This window comes from Meleagris gallopavo, chromosome 4 (genome assembly GCF_000146605.3).
Source record: "Meleagris gallopavo isolate NT-WF06-2002-E0010 breed Aviagen turkey brand Nicholas breeding stock chromosome 4, Turkey_5.1, whole genome shotgun sequence".
Classification (NCBI taxonomy): Eukaryota; Metazoa; Chordata; class Aves; order Galliformes; family Phasianidae; genus Meleagris; species Meleagris gallopavo.
Window position 1 is genome coordinate 70,050,592 of NC_015014.2, and position 19,797 is coordinate 70,070,388.

A 19,797-nucleotide genomic window follows, 5' to 3' on the forward strand; every position below is an offset into this window, starting at 1 on the left:
AAAGCTCAAAATATTTCAGCTATAAAAATGAAGACAGTGTATTAACTCTTTACATTGCTTACAAACACACACACACACACACACACACACACAAAACAAAAACAAACAAACAAAAAAAAACATGGAGGTTTAATCCCAGTACACTGTATCCATAATCCTTCTTGTTTGATACTCAAAGTTGTGATTCAAAATAAGCTCTAAATGAAAATTATGCAGCAGCCAAGGCAGGAAATAAAATACTTGCCCTACCCTTTCTATCTTGTTCCCCATGATTACAGCCTATTGAGTGTACCATAAGGAAACGCATAATAGAATGAGATCAAATAATAAATGGAAGCAATACATCAACCCTATACTCCTGTTACCCAAAACAACTTTCACCTCCAATTTCAGTCCATAAGGCCAGGAACAAAACAGCACGTATTATTCATAAGGTAAAGGAAAAGATCTCAGTTGGTTTTGCCACTGATCACATAACAGAGAATTTCCTAAAGGAAAGCCAGAGCTGAGAAGGCACTTGGGTTCCAGTCGTATATCACAATGCTGATTTTTATTTAGTCATTATTTCAAAAATAAGTATTTTATAGACCTCTGATATATACATAAAAAATTAACTGGGGGCTGTGAAAAGCTCTGAATTGGATGTGAGTTTTCTTATCTGTGGGGAGAATTAGGTCTACCAATTCTCTCAGAATTGGATAGAAATGAAACATGCTTGAAGGTTCTCACGCTGACAAAGCTTTGATGAACCGAGCTTGCAGAAGTTTATGCTCTATACGGTTCCTCATGTACAAGAAGTGCTTTAAGCTGCTACAGAAAATCTGGGTCTAACTCAAAATTGTATAATAAAACACCAACTGTGAGGTTCTATTTTGTTACTGCTTAATTTACTGTAGTATATGTTACCGTAGGGCATATTGGTAAAAAAAACTTTGAGGTGAATCGAATGATTTAAAGAGTTACTTTATATTCTGTTGCTGTTACATCTTACAACAAACCCTTATGAAAAACATGATACAAAAAAAAAAAAAGTCTGTCTCTATGAAATTATTCTTTTATTTGTAAAAACTGCTGTATTGTAGTACAACTTCAGTGTTCATGACTGCTTATCCCTCATTAGATTTTGCACTGTGAAGGTTGATGTGATGCACAGGGTGAAACAACACTTCATCTGTAAAAGGTTGAGCAAAAACTAAATAGCCTTAAATTACACTCGTGGCAGAATAAATGTTTTGAGTTTTTTTGCAATCACAGTTTTGTTAAGCAGCAGAATTTCTTTTGTTGAACTTGTAAACTTTCCAGTGCACGCTTGCTTTTGTTGACAATATGGGGTTTTTTGTTTGTTTGTTTTGTTTTTTTTCCCCCCAGCATTTTCAAGATAAGACCTATTTTGATGATCAGAAGAACCTGGCACTTACTTATAAGAAAATGAGGATCAAATGTTAACTTAAGCATTACTTATTGTTCTGTCATGGTAGACATTTGCAGGGGTTTTGCAGAGGATAAAATGAAGAGGATAAAATGCTGATGAAACATAATGTTAATAAGAATGATGTAAATACATAAGCTGATAATTGTCTGGACAGTTGCATGGAGTTAAGAGGTTCAAGCAATTATCTATGCTTATTGACAGGTCCATAAACATCTGCTTCCACTCCTGGCTGGGCTTTACCAGCCAGATGAAAAATTTCTGAGAAACCAAGAAACAAGAGGCTGCTGAAAGCCGTGAAAATAGGATTCAGCATGGACCAACCAAGGAAGGCTTCACTGAGCCCTGACTTAGGGCTGAGGTCACCCTGTGAGATTGCAAGGTGAAGGCCGTATATATAAAGAAAAAGTTTCTTATGACAGAGTGGTGAGGCACTGCCACATGTTGCCCAGAGAGATGGTGCCACATCTCTGGAGACACTCAAGGTCAGGCTGGACGGAGCTCTGAGCACCTGATGGAGCTTTAGGTGCCCCTGGTCACTGCTGAGGAGTTGGACAAAGTGGCTGTTCAGGGTCCCTTCCAAGTCAAACGATTCCATGACCTAGTTGACTTAATTTCCAGTTGTGTCTTTGCTCTGAAACTTCATAAGCCAACCCTCCTGCTGTCACTGTCCTTCAGAAAAAGCCACCTTGGTGTAGCTTCTCATTGGCTAAGGGGCTGTGGGTGCAACTGCTGAGGCATGCAGTGATAGTTAGTCCTCTGCTGTGGGTGTTGTAGGAGGTGAGTTAAGTGCTCACAGGCCATCCACAAGTGGAGAAGATAATGTTAAAGTGTGGGGGGGAAAAAAAAACAACACAAAAGGAGGCAGGCAAGAAATAAATGAAAAAAATCCAGTAGAAAATGGATTTTGTGGTGTATTTAACCATGACTGGGGGGGTGGGTACCTCTGAAATGAAAAAAAATGCTTGCCTGTAGGGTTTGTTTATTGTTTTGTTTGTTTGTTTTGTTTTTTAAAGTTTGCTTTAAAAAGAGCAGGAAATATCAAGAAAAAATTCAGGTTTCTCATCAGCTGGTAACTCAGAAAGCCCAAACTGAGAGAATCTCTGCTATTTCTCACCAAGAAACATGTGGCTCTCAGATTTGGTGCAGGGACCCCCTTGCAAAACCCGTTTGGGTGAGCTACAATTTATGCCGATCTCTGAAGCTATGCAAGCAGATGGATTTTTATGGAAGAAGAATGTCCTGAATGAAAGCAGGATTAGCTTTGTGGAAAATCACCTGTGCTAAATACAAGTTTGGGTCAGTGACTGATTTAGTGGTAGTGGATGGAAGAAGCCAAACATCTGTTTCCCTCGATCTGTTTTAAATGTTTCCCTCATCCTTTCATCACACCAAGCTTACAAGTATTTCAAGATCAAAGCATTCAGCTTCCTGAGCATTTCCTATATTTAGCAAATACCTGAATGAAATGATGACCTTTCCCCATAAGAGATGAGCTGGCAACTGAACTAAGCCTCCTACATGTGTGCATAGCTTTCTTCCAGACACCCAGCCTGGTCACAAGAGCCATGGTTACACATCCTTGTAGTCTAAAAGCCCTTCTGTTAATCAGTTATGGACAGCACAAGGATGTCCTTTACTAAAGATACCACTGATCTGGGATGTGTAGGATTACAGGAGGGCAAGGCTTGGCTTTCCAGCCCATGCAAACTGCCAAGATTTTGACATTTTTTTACTTGAATCCTTTAGCATTTAAAGCACACTGGTTTAAATCTTCTACCTTTATTATTTCCAAGAAACTCAATTAATTTGCACATATCTGATGGATACATGCTGTAGAATACATATTCACAGTATTCTGTGTATTTACTGTGTATTTTAGTAATCGCAGATTGCAGAAAGAAATAGTGTTAGAAAGTAGAGCATCATCAGGCTGCCCAGGAGGGTTGTGGAGTCTCCTTCTCTGGAGATATTCAAGTCTCGCCTGGACGCCTACCTGTGCGACCTGGTGTAGGGAACCTGCTTTGGCAGGGGGGTTGGTTTTTTTTTAGTTTCATTGGAGAATTTCCCACCGGTTCTATAATGAAGCCATTCAAAATAGACTAAACAGGCAAAGTATTTAAATTACAGTATTCCAAATGGCAGACACTTCAGAGACAGGCAATGGTACATGCCATGTGTTTTTTGACACATCTCAGTTCTTTGGTACATTATGTATTAAAAAACATTTCTCTTCTTTCTACACTTTTTTGAAGAGGGTGTGGACCTTAATGGTTCTTTTTGGTCCTTTTATGATCCTTTTTGCTATCCAAATGCACCAGGATGAAGGCTATTACAATTGTCCAACCTGTATAATTGGCCTCTTGTTAATTAATGTCAATATATATCACTTATTAGTTAATAGTTGTGTCATTTTTTTAAATTCTATTTTCTATTGATTAGTCTATGTTTATAATTTTTTTAAACAAAAATTGGAAGCTGTCTGTACTCATGTGCAGCTTCTAGGAGTGCAGAGATTGAAAAGGCAGAAATGACAGAAATGGATACATCTTGGTTTTTAGAGTGTTTTCCCTGTCTCATCTACGTTGACATTGTTGTCATTCTAATTGCATAATACCGCAATTGTTTGAATTGCAGTTCTCTGTTGCTGATGGAACAACAGTTCTCCCATCAGGATATATGAAAGTGTATACAGTTTGGGGCAGGGAAAGGAATTTAATATATTTTTGTGCAGAACTCATCTATTCTAAAAAAAATTAGCCAATTTCTATGTGGAAACAGATTTGGCCTCCTTTAAAAACTGGCTGACTTCCCTGGAAAATGTATCCATTTCGGCCAACACTGCTCTAAACTAACAGAACTTTCTTTGCGAACATTTTGAACCCAAAGAAGCAGTACAGAAAACTTTTCAGGATGAGTTTGTTTGCTGTTTTATCCTTCTTCACTTGTCATCCAGCTATGAATTTGGCTTGGACTCATGGTAACTAGCTTCAGTCTTTTCAGAAGAGCAAAACAACTAAAGCCATAAGCTATTGAAAACCTGGGTTTTCATCTGGATTTTCTCCTTATCTGGAGCATGTTGTTGACCACACCATAGAGGTCCCTGGTGCCATGCTGTGATATTCATTCTGTGTGCCAGAAAAGGGAAGACCAACCCTAACACCTAAAAAACAACTTAGATACTTTTCCTACATCACAGTCAGAAAATTATCATGAGCAAACTACCCAGGCACACTGAAAATGGAGAAAAAACGTATCATTTTGCTGTTACTGGGAAGCTGAGTGAGTACATTCCTGGGCACCATACTAAAGCTTTCCTGTGGAGCGTGGCCTATGCCAAGGATGGGTACATGGCTATAGATACGTGGAGTGTTTTTTCTTTGCCTCTATGAATGCTGAGGGATAAATTCAGGTTTGCACAGTGCCCTCAGGATTTATACACTGAGATCAGGTAGGAACAGCAGTAAGGATGAGGGCACTACTTCCCTTTGAGAAAGGCTGTTGTGTTAGTAGAGACTGGGGAATGCCTAATAGCCTGATGTTTGTTTCATTTTTAAAATAATGAACTGTCATTCCTTCTTACCTCTCTACTATCTCAGTCCCATCCAAGCTCTCTCTAAGCACTTGGCTTTCATTATCTGGCATCTATTTTTCACACCCTGACCAGCATGCATTTGGGTGCTGCTTTTAGAGCAAAGTGGGGTCCCTTTGCAGTACAAAGCTGCAGGGTGCTTTAACCCCAGTGCTCTGTCCCTGTCACCTGAGCCACCACAGCCCTCCCCTAGTATCATCCACTGCTCCAGGTGCACCACCTGCTATCAAAATGGACACAACAAGGCCCTCTGGGTCCCAGACAAAGCTGAAGTCTTCAGCTTTCTTCCTCTTTGGGCTGATGCTAAAAGCAGTGAGGTTAAAATGATTTGCTGGAGGTCACATAGAAAGTGAATGGGAGAGCAGTTATTACCATTTCCCTTCAGCTTTAATGCACAGAGTTCAAGACCCACTCACTAGCTGCTTAAAGATGTGAAGAAAATGGTCTTCAAGGATTCCAAGGTGGGTTTTAATATATGATCATATCTTTCCCTTTTGAAAATACATATTAAAAACCTACAGTGTTATTTCTTTTCTCACCAATGTCTGTGTAATGGGAGGAAGAATATTGTCATTTGGATTGCTAATGTGCTATTCCAGGTTGTCATAGCAATAATATATGATTATTCTGTTCAATTTTTATTCAGGAATTGCATTCAGTCTTCATATTTAAGCTGAAATCGAGGATTTTCTCAAGCGATTGGTGTCACGGTTTAGACAAGATACTTAAGTGGAAAGGAGTGGACAATTCAGGTACTTTTCCATCTTTCTGATAATCTATATCTCTTCTTTAGTTTTCTTTCCTCAATAGAGACATCCTGAAGCTGGTTCAGCTAATCAATATATTTATGCAACAGTCAGGAGCTGCCATATGGTGACATTCTCCTCTGAGCCTGTTCCTGACTCCTGGCTGGGTCTATTCCTGGATTTACTGAGAAACCTCTGAGAATAACAGCTGGGTGTAAAATGATAGCCCGAGGGTGCTGTCCAACATACACTTCAGATTTCGGATTATTTATATATTTAGGCAGAGAGCGATAAAGTGAAACTCGCTCTCCTTATGGTTCCTGATTACAGAAAGCAGGTTTCTGTACAAACGCTCTACGATTGAGGGATTGCAACAGTGTCCCAGTGGAAAGTAAACTGGGTATGGGCACATCTATAGAATGAACCAACTGAAACACAAACCATGCACTGAAGGCAAGGCTTGTCTTTGGTACTGTTTGCTATTATAAATACTGGGGCTGTTGGAAAGCCCTGAAGTCTTTGATGGTGGATTGACATTTTGACTTATCCAAGGTGAACTCCTGAAGAAGGTGGAAGTGAGCTCTCTGGTCTCTCTCATTGTGGAGTTATGTGTTGGGTCCATAGTCATTTCTGCATAGAGTTGCAAAATACAAATGAAGCCACTCTATGTTTGGTTGAACCTGGAAATCACTTATTTCAAGACCTTCTTACAGCTGCTTGTGTCATTTCCCTATAACATATTCTCTAGAACTATGTCCAAAGGCAGTTTAGATCTCTATTAGCACAGATTTTTCCCTCTCAATCTGTGTTATATCTACATTTCATGGGAAATGAATTGGAAACTGGTTCACTTTCACTACAACTCAGCGTATGGTGTTTGATCCCACCCCAAATGCATTTTCACAGCATGTACAGACCCAGTGCCAGAGGTACATCTGAACCAACAGTCCCAAATGTTTGTCTTTAGTCTGGAAAGGGTTGTCTGAGTGAGAGGAGTTGCCTGCAACTTAATCTGCAAAAGGCTTCAAGTAAACCAACTTACTCTGTTTTGGAAAACTATAAAAAACTTTAAAATTTAAGCTTGTATTTTCTTAATTGGATGGGTAGTATGGAGTGTAAATTATATCCTTTCATGGTAAGGAAGAGAAAGCAGAGTAGTTTAGACTAGATGATTGGTTACCACAAACAGCTTGGTGTTTGGTGGTTGAACTGCTCGTACCTTTTCTGTGAGGATGCAAACTTCTATGGGTTCCTTGGGTAGGACAAGGCAGTGCTGGTGGGGCTGCACGTACAATACATGTTCAGCTGGAACAGATGGCATGACTTGATATGCTTTGTTTTAATTACATGCCAATCCCATATCAGTCCAGGGCCTTTTCACACTTGTAAATGTTTTCAAGTCTGAAGTTGTAGGCATCACCCTTAAATGATCCACATTTCTAGAGGCAATTGTTCCCATAAAAGAATGAGTTATATTTCATATCTGCAGGAGAAAATGGCCCTATGGAGAGTAGAATATTTTTCTATATGGACTATTTGTATGCAGAAAAGTATTACCCTAAGATTAATTCATCCAAGGATTACCAGATACAATTTCCAATTGACTTTAGAAGTAAGATGGATTTTCCAGGCAGACAGAGGCCACAGGATGTTTTTACTTGAGTAGTTATTACTAACAGATAGATGTTCAAGAGCTGATTAGAAACTAATATTTGATGCATCAAATATTAAAATATAAATATAAATATGTATAAATATGATATATATAAAATATATAATATAAAATAAAATATCAAAAAATAAGACCTCAGTGTAGTTTTGTACTCTACCATTTGTGGAAATAAATGCCTGAAGTACTATAATATCTACTGCCATTTTCCTTTCCTGCTGCAACAGGCAAAAAGAGAGAGGGGAGCCAGTTTTAAACAAGAGTTCATGCAGACCTTTGAAGATTTATGCTGGAAAGTGTTTTGACATTTATAAGGCACGTTTAATCACCTCAGGTGGTGTATACTAGATACTTTACCGCTGACACTGAGAAATTACAGGAAATATTTGAATGTGGTCATGGTATAGTGGGAGGTGTTAGTATCTCTCGAGATTGCACAGTCTAGTCAGTAGTTCATGGACATATTATGGTATTATTCATAGAACAGACATGGGCTTTGAGCTGGGTATCATATTTTAGCTCTCTCTTCATTGCCTTCTGGAATCCAGTTTCTGCCTTAACTTGGAATTTGTCTCCTATTCTCTGCAAAGAACACAGCTGTCAGGAACTGCAGATCAGAACGAGGCTGAGTACCTGGATGAATGGGTAATCGCTGTTCCTAGAAAATGTTATACCCCATACTTGTTCACCTATACAACACAGAAGCAATGCTTCCTACACATGAAAACAAGCAAGCAGAATAAACCCAGCAGCTTGTAGTTGGTTCAGATCCCACGAATTGAATCAGTCATAAGGTCAACACTATTCCTAAATTTTAGGAAAGGATTGAGCCCAGCCCCTCTTTGTCTTCCCTCTATTCACTGAATGATCTCTCTTCAAAGTGATTTCTGAACAGGAATTTCTTGCTACTCTGTTCTTCAGTGATACAATGGCCAATACCCAGAAACAATTCAAAATGAAACAAATTCATTTCAGATTTTAGGTAACGTGTTATAATCCCAGAAGACTCTAAACACAGAATTGTGGAGTCACATCTTGATCTGCCAGCATCTGCATGTACTTGGAGAGAAATAAGCAACTTCTCTTTGGGGAGAGGGTGTCTGAGAGGACCAAAGATCATTGTCCACTCAAAAGCCTGGTCAGAAGCAAAAGGAGATGAGACTGGAGAAAGAACTACTTACAGTGCATCTGGGGCTGGGTTTAATGGCATCAAGCTGAGCTGAAATGGGTTCCTGGGCCACAGGCAGAAGTATGAAGGGTCCAGGAGAGCCTGGGTAAGACATAAATATCCACTGTTATTTTAGGGCCTAGATGTTCTCTCTCATTTCCTTCACATTTCTTAAATTATCTTCACAGGACCAAAGGATAGGGAGCAGCCACTTGGCAAGGGAAGAAGGAATGTGCATTCAGAGGTGTCAGCTTGTTAAAGACTTCTCTGAGCTTAGCAGCACATGCAAACCAAGGAGTAGAAATGATTGAATTGAGATGGTGTCCTAGGAGATCCCCACTGTGCGTAGCAGTTTATGGGCGACATCTAGCCTCCAAGAAAGCAACCTGTACATTTTGTAATTGATCTAAAAAAGAGTAAAATTATGGCTCTACGTTATGTTAGGAAAAAGATATTGTGATTCCTTTAGAAAACCGCAACTTATTTTGATAAGGACCTTCATTGTTGCTGGTTGTTTCTTCAGAACAAGAAAAACAGTTATATGGCTGAGAGTCATGGCTATAGTCCAAACATAACTTCATCCTGTATACATGCCCATATAAACACTAGCACCTTGCTAATGTGTAAGTTAGGAAAAAAATTGCCATAGGGTCTCTATGATAAATGGAGTTAAAGACAAATCTATGACAGAGATCTTTGTGACCTAAAGTACCATCTAGAGGGAGAAATCTTTGCTTTGTTTGGAGCATAGCTTTGTACAGGGATGTGCATTCTGATGTGTATGTATTTCCTACACCTAAGCCAAGATCAGATGAATCCGGACTAGAGAGCCGGTTCTTGTCTTTGGTGTGTGTAACTATCTTCTTCCCCATGCAGTCAAATCTTAGAAGGGAAGGTTTTATTGATGGTTTTATTAATGTCCAAATATTTTGACCATCATTCTACTCTAGCTAAAGGGCCAGCATGTAGCAACAATGCTTTTAAATTAGTCTGCTCCTTTAGAATGGGTCCTTCATGTCCTTCAGTGTGACTTTAGTGTGTCTGTGACAGCTCATTCCCTTCCTAGAACACTCACTGTGGCAGCCACTGGTTGTGACAATAGTCTTGGAAATATTAACTGGATGTATTAGAAGAAATTAAGTGACACAAGCATTTTAATAGCTGGTTTAACTTCCCATTAGTTCATGCTAGTTTTTAATGAACCAGAGGTGATCTTAGAGCCAAGAGTATCAACACAGCATTAATTTCTTTTCTGTTTGCTCATTCACATCACATTTCCAAGAAATCTCTTAGGTCCCAACTATTTTATTGCCTGCAAGGCTTTAATTCTGGGATGTATAGAAGCCCTCCAGGCCATGGGACAACCAGCTGTCCTAATGTGACTGCATTAGTAACCCTGGTAGGAGAACACTAATCAGGGGGAAATGCTAGCTTTAGGTGGGAGACACAAGCCAGAGCCCTACAGCTGGTATAAGTATAGATGTTCAGCCTAGACAAAAATACAGAAGTGTCTTGGTGCTGCCTCTGGGTATAGGACCCTTATGAGGAATCCTGTGTGGAATGCCACACCCATGCTCAGTGGCTAAATCTGTCACTGCTCATCAGCTATAGCAGAAAAAACAATTTCCTTGCCCTCAACACACCACTCCTATGTGAAAATCATGGTGTCTGTGCCCCATTTTGAAACACAAGTGAGCCACTAAGAGACATATACTGCCCTTTTTGCAATAATGAGGTGAAAATATTCTTCCTCCCAAAAGGTGTGTTTTGTTTTCTGCCAGTTGATGGAGTGAAGCAGATTTCCCAGTTGGCAGCAAAAAGGGATGTTGTAATTTCCGAAGTGTTTGGGCAGTTTGGAGGGCTTGGCAGAATGTGGAAACTCTTTTTCAAGAGCTGGAGGCCAGAAACTTGCTTGACTGCATAAAAGTCTCCCCCTGCATCCTCATGTGCTCCCCCAGATCTGACCTGGTGCCCAGGGATGTTGAGGAGCTCTGGCCCTTGTCTTCATGGGGAAAACAACAGCCAGAAGTGGAAAAACACCTGCATGAAGCCCAGCCAGACAGAGCTGCCAGTCTGAAGGAGTCCAGTTAGAAATTAAAAGACCTTGTCCTGCCAGTAATATTTCTTTTTGGTCAGATACTTCATATGAACTGCATTGCTTCTAATAATTTTCATCAGTATGTTGTCCAAGTACTTTGCTATCCACTTACTTCAGTGAAAAATCTACAGTAGGCCCACTGATTTTCGACAGCACATTGTCTGGGTACTTACTTTGAAATGCATTTCTGTGAATGAAATCTCAGCAGAACGCTGATTCTAGCATCCTTGAATACTGGCACTGCTAATAACTAATGTCTGAATTTTGTCCCAGTCTAGACCTGGCATGTCAGCTTTGCCTTGAACTAAAGCACTCATCCAAGCACTTTTTGTTCTTGCAATTTTGGATTTCTCAAACTAGACTTCTTAGCTCAAAACCTTCTCTTTCTTTTTTCCTTCATGCTTTCTTTTTTTTTTTCCCCTTCTTTTTCAGAGCTTCATGGCACTTATTTCTCATTTGTGGATATGTAATTTACAGATGAGAAGCAAAGGCTGTCTCAGCAAAACTTAGTAGACTTGATTTTTAAACTTTTTGATCTAGTGTCTTCAATATTGTTCAAGAAAGATAATGAAACAAATCAATTCAGATAGCCAAAGACTTCCTACTACATTTACAAGCAAACATGTTCCCATTGTTATGACTGATACTAGTAATGGCTGTATTACTCTGTTATTGGTTGTTCGAAATCCGTACTGTTTTTATAGAGAGGGTTACTGACAGTCAGGTAAACTGTGAACCTGAAAGTGATGTGGTAGACCAATCTTCATATGCAATAGAGCTGCGTGATTCTCTACTTGCTGATAGTTTCTTAGGCTATGTCTGGGCATTAGCAGTTGGAAAACGCATAGCTTTTCTTGTTACATCTCTGGTCAGAGTTGCATCTTGTACTATAGCCAATACCATATTTTAAGATCTGCAGTATATCTAACAGCCTTTAAGCTCTTATATGAAAAACCTAGAAAAAAAATCATCATCTTATTTTGAGAGATCAGATCTCCACTTGGATCAGCATAATTTGTTTGAAGTCAACTATTCAAGTCAACAAAGCTCCACAGATTTCTGTCAAATATTCTGCCAGCTTTAAGCAAATGTAACTATTTTATGCTGGTCTTCCCAGTGTGGAAGCTATTGAAAATCTTTCTGATCCCTCAGTTCAGCATGATATTTCTGTTCTCTTGTGCATAGTGTGCTAAAGACTTTCTGCTGTCTGAGCAAATGTGAATGATCTGGTGCTCATGTATGAACCTTGGGGAGATTCAGACTAGATTACAACTTGCAAATGTAGAAAAATGAATCACTGGATAGCACAGCCTTTATTTGGCAATTAATCAGAAGACAGCGTCCCTTAAGGACAGAATTAAGCCAGACTATGTACATACTTGTATGTGCACTTTTCTTTCTCTTTATAATTATGTGCAGTTATTTTGCTCATATAAACCATATATGCAACTAATTTTATCCTTCTGTGAGTTTGATTTGCTCTCTGAGCAGACAGGTAGACTCAGACTGTAGAGGGCTGGAACATCTACAGCTTCCTTTCCTTGATGATTTGCTAGGTGGTCTGGGGTCTATAAACCGGAGACTGTTTTTGGTACCCAAGGAAAAGAGGTCATCTATAAGCTGTAAGTGAAGCAGAACTTTTCCAGGAAAGAGTACTATGTCTCCAGCCAATCCAGAGGAAATGATATAAATGAATGGGTTACAACATCTACACACACCTTCACATGGAGAGAGTACCAACTTTTAAAATGTCCTTTTGGCTTGTGGAGAATAGCCAGACAATTTGAAACCAAAAAGGAAATATGAGTTTTAAACTTTAGAAAAAAAAAAAAGTCAAGAGAAACAGCCATTTCTCCATCCCGTATTGTCTTCAGACGAAGGTTGGTGGCCTTTCTTAAAAAAAAAAGATGTACTTTGGTATTGCACAAATGAAAATCAGATCACTGGGAGAAATGTCCTGTCCTGTGATTAAAGAAAAAAAAATAAAAAAGAAAAAGGTTATACAGATCGACTCAAAGTCTTTTTTACCTTAATAGATTATAAGCAAAATTGTACACTGTGCTATTTCAGGCTGAGTCGTTTGAGTTCCAAGTCTGAACAGTTTGGGCTAGTGAGTTTTCCCAAATTCCATCATCTTTGACATTGACAAAAACCTTGAAGGAATCTAAGTGCCCGTCCACCTCTTCAGATAGAAGTAGATGTCTATGAAAGGTTGATTTGGTTTCTGGCTTGTCAGAGCACACCAAATTCCGTGGAAATAGAAACCCTGCACCTACCCATCATATGCATTCCAAGTATCCTGGCTCCCCACATCTCCAGATGTAATCACTGATTGATATCCAGTGTAAACCGCTAATCAAGCAGCTACTAATCAAATGTAATTTGGGTAACCTGCTCATCAAGCTCTGGATTTCTAACAAGAGATGTGAGAGGCTACAGAGCAGCCTTCATGAGGACTGTGAGGACAGTCTTATAAGAAGACTATCCTGATCCACTCCAAAGAGTATTTTCTGTATTATCAGTGAAGACTTTGAATAACTTGCTTATTTTAGACTGTTTACTCGAGTCAAAGGTGACCTCTCACTGCTTTACAGGCATCTTCTGGCTGACCATGTAGCCCGGGATGGCCAGCAAAACAGCATGTGCTTCTCCTGGCTTAGCAACAAGTAAAACAGATGGGAGATTGTAGAAGGTGAGGAAACACCAGAGATCAGAGTTGGGCTGGTGGAGCTGGAGGTATCCCAGGGGCATGCAGACAGCAGGGAGAAGAGGTGGAACATGATAAGGGACGTGGTAGAGCTGCTGGTTCTGCTGTGGGATGGTTGCAAAGGACAGGGCAGACATAGTCATAATATCAGCTGTGCAATGAGATCAGGCAGTGATTGCAGTGCAGTGCTTCAAATGAGGGCAGCTAATATTTAGCACCTTCCCTTGCTGAGGCTCTCATTGCTGATCCTTGGATATCTGTTCAGGTCAGCTTGTGCATTGAGAGATTTAATATCAAACGCAGTGTGAAATTCAATCTCTCCTGTTAGACGAGCCCTGACAATGGAGCTGCCATGTGCTTGGTGGGTCATGTCAGCATTAATTTACTGCCCTGGGGTGCTGTGGAAATGTCTCAAGACTGTCACACTCCCACACTGCTGAGCTCTTGGCTTACACACAGTGACCAGGCAGAAGGTAATCACAGAGACGGGGCCTTTTAGAGGGGAAGAAAGCATTCAAAAGCAGACACAAACACCTTCCAGTATTATTAGACCTGTTTGAATGTATGTGGAATGAAACGCTACTGACAACACAGAAAGCCACCAAAAATCAGACATGGTGAAAGAGAAATGCATGGGACACTCAAGGAAAAGAGGAGGGAGGGAAGAAGTATTATCTTTAATTTATAATCAGGGAGACTGAAAGTTTTAGAAATGTCAGATGAGCCCCCTCCCACAAGTGTCAAATCCACTTAGACTGAAACAGAGGAGGTTAACTTATTCTGCCTCTTTTAAAGCACACAAAAAACTTTAATGTATTTTGATGGAAACAATAATTTTAACAGAGGAAACAATCAGTAGTTGCTTTCAGTGAGCCCTTCTTATGCCCTAACCCAGGAGTTACTTGTGCTTTTTTGATTTAAACTGTTCTTCCCACAGCTCACAGCACTTGTGAGGTTAATTCTGCTATTTTAGTTCCATTTCCCGCTGAACATTTTCTATCATATATTTCAAACAGTGCAAGCAAAGAGACCCTGTGTTGCTTGTAGCAAATGAAGATAAAGAAATTAGTATTAAAATAACCGAACACTATAATTAAAGATGGAATGCAGATTCTGTATGGTGCATTTTGGTGGCAGGCTTCATAGAGTTAATTTCTCTTACACTGTGTAAGCTCAAAGACCTAAGGGGATTTTCCTATCCCCACACTGCCCCTTTCTTTGATTTGAAGATGTCTCATTTTGAGCTCAGTTCTTTGACACTACATGAAAGTCTATGTACTCTCCTATCACTCTTCTATTAGTGGTCTACATGGGAAATCAGACTTAGATGGGCTGAAGACTGAGAAATTCTTTCTTTCTAAATAGTACAAAGGCCAAATACTCATTAAAATAATGTATGTGCAGAAAAGAAGCCAGTGAAATAATGTAATAAGGGTGATGAGCCACCTGTAAGCTTCTTGAGTCGTCTAAAGTAGATAGTCCTTGTGATAGGTGTTCCAGACGGGTAGTCCATCTTCCATTCTCTTCTGTCAATCAAGATCATGAGATCTAGCTCAAAGGCAGTCTGGTTGGCACATAGCTGGGGTGCTCTCTTGACCCTACTCCCACGAATTGGCTGCAGAATGTGTGGGTAACCTGCTGGACACAGATGTTGCTCTCCAGAGCAATTCCCCAAACCCAGTGCTACAGGATGTCTCCAGCCATGAAGATTTGTCTCAGAGGAACAGCAGTACTCTGTAGCTGCCTGATGGTAACTACACTACAATGTCATTATGGCCCTACCTGATGTCCTCCTAAAATTTCAGTATCGTGACTTTCTGACTTTCCCAAGATTGCAGGGGAAACCTGTGGCCCTAAGGGTTCCATTCTGGAGTGGAGTCTTATGTTAGTCTCCAGTTTACTTGAAATCTCATAAAAAATCATGCAGCTCACTGATGGGTCCTGGCATGAGCTTATACTGGTACAGCCATAGGTTGGAAATTGTCTCACTGTCTTTATCCACATTTAAACATTTGCCTTCAACCTAAGCTAGTCATACATAGTCCTGCTATATAAGGGCAGATACCCCCAGATGACAAATCACCCTAACCTAAAAGAAACATTTTAGCTGCTGCCTGTCTTTCCCATGCGCTGCAGGTAGATTGGATAACTGGTTCAGGCTAGAAAGCTAAGGATGACTGAACTAAATCCTAGCTTAAGCCACAGATTCTTAGTCTTCCCAGCAAAGCTGCTTTGGCTAGATGAGAACAGCACACATGTGCACTGAATACCTGTGACTGCTCTCTGGGTAGCTCTGAGATGTGCTTCTAGTTTCTCTGAGATGAAGCAACCTTTAGATGAGAAGGCTATATCCAAGGCTGCTATTCCAGCTTTCCATTTCTGCCACAAACAGGGCTGTACAGTGTTGAGAGACTGTACTTTTAGTTATGAGATACCATAATTCATGTTTTCTGGGCTGTGTTACTGGGGAAGAGGTTTATGGCAGAGGTGATGTGTGCCTCGCCCTCTTTTTGCACCTGGTGCTGTCAGGCCTTGGAATGGTCTGATGCTTGTTATCAGAGTGTTCCCTGGCCTCGCAAATTACTGGGTAAAATTCTGTAGCTCATGAAGGAAGTAATACTAAACAATCATAAAGTCTATACTGCCTATTATAGATATTTTTCCTCCTTATATAAGCTTTACATCTGTTTGGTCCTTCTAACTTTATGTAATTTGGACCTTCTGAAACCATGCTTTTCAAGTTATTGCTATGCAAAACCTAGGAGTCACTTCTAATGAGAGTTTACTTGAAGGATCAAGGTCCAGTGAGAACAAGCTCTTGCATGCAGGATCAAGAAAGTTATAGAAAAACTAATGTGGGCCATAAGGCTGTGAGGGATCATTGTGTCCTATACTCCTGTACTGTGTATAAAGAAACTTTCCCATGTGAGTGCCTTCAGCCCTCTAGTTTTCCACTGGCCTTGAATAGCATTCCTGCCTCTACCCTCACCCCCTATTTTGTTGTTTGCACCATTCAAATCCCAGTGCCCTGATGTGGCACTTTTGCATGTAGTTCACAGCTGAACAGGAGATGAAGTCGTAACCCAGTGCACGGAGAGCTGACCCACAGCCATCTCTGCAACTCTCCAAACACCTTCTCCCTCTTCCCTTCCCCTCCCATTATGTTGTGCATGGGAAAGTGTTGTCATGGAGAGCATTCATGAACAGGAAGGAAGCAAGGAATGCAGGCCAGGAGCCATTGCAGCCACCTGCTTGGACAGTCACATAAAAGGGCAACCGACCAACACCCCAACACACTACCCAAACTGAGCACATCTGCAATCCAAGATTGCCCACTCTTTGGGACTAAAGACAGAGAACATTGCACTTTATCTGACCCTGGAGCTGGGAACAATGTCAGCCATAGGGTAGTGCCATGCCAATAGTGTGCTGGATGTGCTCTGCATTGCATTACAACTGAGGCATGCCATTCTTCCCACATACATCGCTGTACCCACCCAATTAAGAGGCCTTGGCAGCCTGCCCTGCAGCTTCAACATTTGCATCTTTATCCTGAATTAAACTCCAGACCAAACTCTTCTAGTATTCCTTTTCATTATTTCTATTTGGAAGAGGAGTGCCCTAATGGTTTAACACCCTGGAAAGACTCCTAAGCAAGTGTTGGCACAACAAAAGTGATGTGGGCTTGTTGCTCCTGGTTTAACCCACATTGCACAGGTTAAGACCAGCAATGAAAATACTCTGACAGAAACATTAACTCATGATAACAACTTCAGTACTATGCCAGGCACTCTGAAGGAGTACTTTTCTGGCTGTGCTCATGCACTGATGTTCAGGCCATGGATTTCATAGTGCAAAACCAGATTTTCAGAAGAGAATGGTCACTTGCAAGGAGAGGGATGAAAGGCTGCTTGTGGGGGAGTGTAACAGAAAGGGAGTGGAGGATTTTGAGTCCTCCTGGGGAGACAGTGAAGGGGATACTGTCACTTCTGAGGAAGGACAGGACAGACTTGAACTCCTAAGGCTCTTTCATGTACTGGTCACATTTGCCATTAACCATGCAGATACTTTGCCTTTATGGTTGATTATTTCAAAGTTGTCATTACTGACTTTATACGGGGCGTGTAACCTAAGTCTGGGACCCACCTCAACATCCTTTCTGTTTGGGGGATGCTTGGATAGAGCTCAGCAATTTAATGTGTGAGAATATCAGAAAAATGGCCAGTGTGACCAGGATGTTGTACCCCATGCCTTTATGGACATCACATTGATGAACACTGGATCTGCATTACAAAATAAAAGTGGTAAGGAAATGAGAAATGCAAAACAGAAATCCCTCAGGAAATACTGACTACTGTGCATGTTCAAAATACAAGAGAAAGATGTCTCTTAACGAATTCAGTGTATGCATTTATTTTAAATAAGACTAAATAAACTGAAAAAGTTCATTCTTTGTGTTAGGCTATTTTAACTGGAGGGGCTTGTTCTTATGTTGAGGATAGACTTTTCTACAAGGTCTTCTCCTGAGGTGGGTTGAATGGTGATACCCACTACAATAACTGATACTCACCGTGGTCTAGGGTTCCAGAAAGACATGACTGAGGTGTGACATGACCTTTTCTCCATATATTCTGAAAGAAAATATATTTAGAACTGAACTAAGGCATTGAGGAGGACTCATGTGCTACCTGAGAGGCTGGTGAATGCCATATGAGCAAAGGGTGAAGGGCACTGCATGTCAAATGAGAGCATCATGAATTTGTGAGAGCCTGTTTGTATGAGCTGGGTGTGTTTGAGTTACAAGATGCAATATTTGGCTCTGGATCTAAAGGTAATTGTTTATTGCATGTTTTATGACTGTTTACAAAAGTGGTTTGAAGAAAATAATGGCATAAATAAGATGATGTCTTTCCCCAGGTCTTTAATCCATTAACTTGTAGCTAGACTAGAAAATTTAGTCATTGTTATTTATATTAGAGAAGCAACTAAGGATACAGAGATCCAGTTTGCATTAGAAAAACTGCTGTGTAAGGGTTTGAGTGTGGGACAGGTGTTGTCTTGATTTCAAATACAAAAATGTTCAGGACAGGTTGGTTAAACCTCTGATTAGAGCTTCCTACAGGCCCTATAAGATCAGGCCTCCACGCCTGGCTATATTGCAAGTGTCTTGTGTACCTATAGTCACTCTAACCTAAAGGTTAAGGTTTTGAAGGTATTTACACACACACACAGAAAAAAAATAATAAAAAAGGAGACAGTTATAGTCTGTGTATTTAAAGGATTGTCCTTTTTTGGAAATCTAGATCCCATGGCAGATTTGAATGCCATAATGTAGTACCTAATTTCTTCTGTAAACTACTATGAAAAGGCACTCAGGAATTCAACTGGGTCAGCCTGTGCCTCCATTCCTTGTTAGTTCAGGTAGTACAGCACTGCCTTGTACGGGAAAACTTCAGCACTTCCCAACTATGGGGATCTGCAGTCTTCAGTTAGTTATTCTACTTTGCTTTGAGAGATTAAACTTCAGTCCATAATGACTGAAGAATGTTGTTTGATTGATATTCAATGGTCAACTATCTGTTTAATAACCCTTAATAACCCTTGCTAGTGAAGCTCCATTCATTTTACTGAAAATATATTTGTGTTCAAAGAGCAAGAGAGAGATGCAGAAATTCTAGACACTGCTCACAGCTGTTCTGCATACTTCCTGCACAGTCTGGGAGAGAATCTGCCAGTCTTGGGGTAAATTGCTTCACCATTTCATAATAATCCTTCTATCCTCCTATTCTTTGTGTTGTCTATTGTGTTTGTCAACTCTCTGAGGTGGGAAACATCTTTGTGATGTGCCTTGGCTGGCATCAAAAGGCCACTGTCAGGTGAGGAACTTCTGGGGAGTGAGCTCAAAGACATCATAACCAGAATCAGAATCTTTGGCAAGCAGAGAAATGATGGTAGCCAAAGCCTGAGTGAGTAGGAAGACTAAACTCCGCATGCTGAGATGTGCTGCCTTAAGGAAATAATGGGAGATTGGGAGCTTGCCTTGCCAGTGCTCACACTCTACCTGTTCACAGCAGATTGTATACCATGCTCTAGGGCTGGCAGGCCGGGGCGTATCTACTTAAGAACAAATTCTGATGGAGACTGGATGCCACTTCTACGCCTCAGGCTGCTGTAAGCTAGTCTCCTTTGGTAGTAATTCTCATAGGATCCATATCCAAGGTAGAGTTCTAACCGTCCTGAAATGTAGGATCTATTGCAAAATCTGCAACAGGCAACAGTACTGGCAACTTAGGAGTTGCCTCTGGGCCTGGCATGTGCTTAAACTACTCATGAGCTATCTGAGCTCGTCAGCTTGATTTCCATCCTTGTCTGACTCATCTTTTATTTC

At 40.5% G+C, this 19,797-nt stretch overlaps 1 long non-coding RNA gene across 1 annotated transcript in view; it reads left to right on the forward strand.

The window, feature by feature from the left end:
* The first annotated feature begins 1,024 nt into the window (after window positions 1-1,024).
* LOC104910906 overlaps window positions 1,025-19,797 on the forward strand; it is a 33,111-nt gene continuing 14,338 nt past the window's right edge. The window contains exons 1-2 of the long non-coding RNA XR_793502.2: window positions 1,025-1,811; window positions 5,668-5,773. This is a non-coding gene — a long non-coding RNA (uncharacterized LOC104910906). The remainder of the gene's footprint in view (window positions 1,812-5,667; window positions 5,774-19,797) is intronic.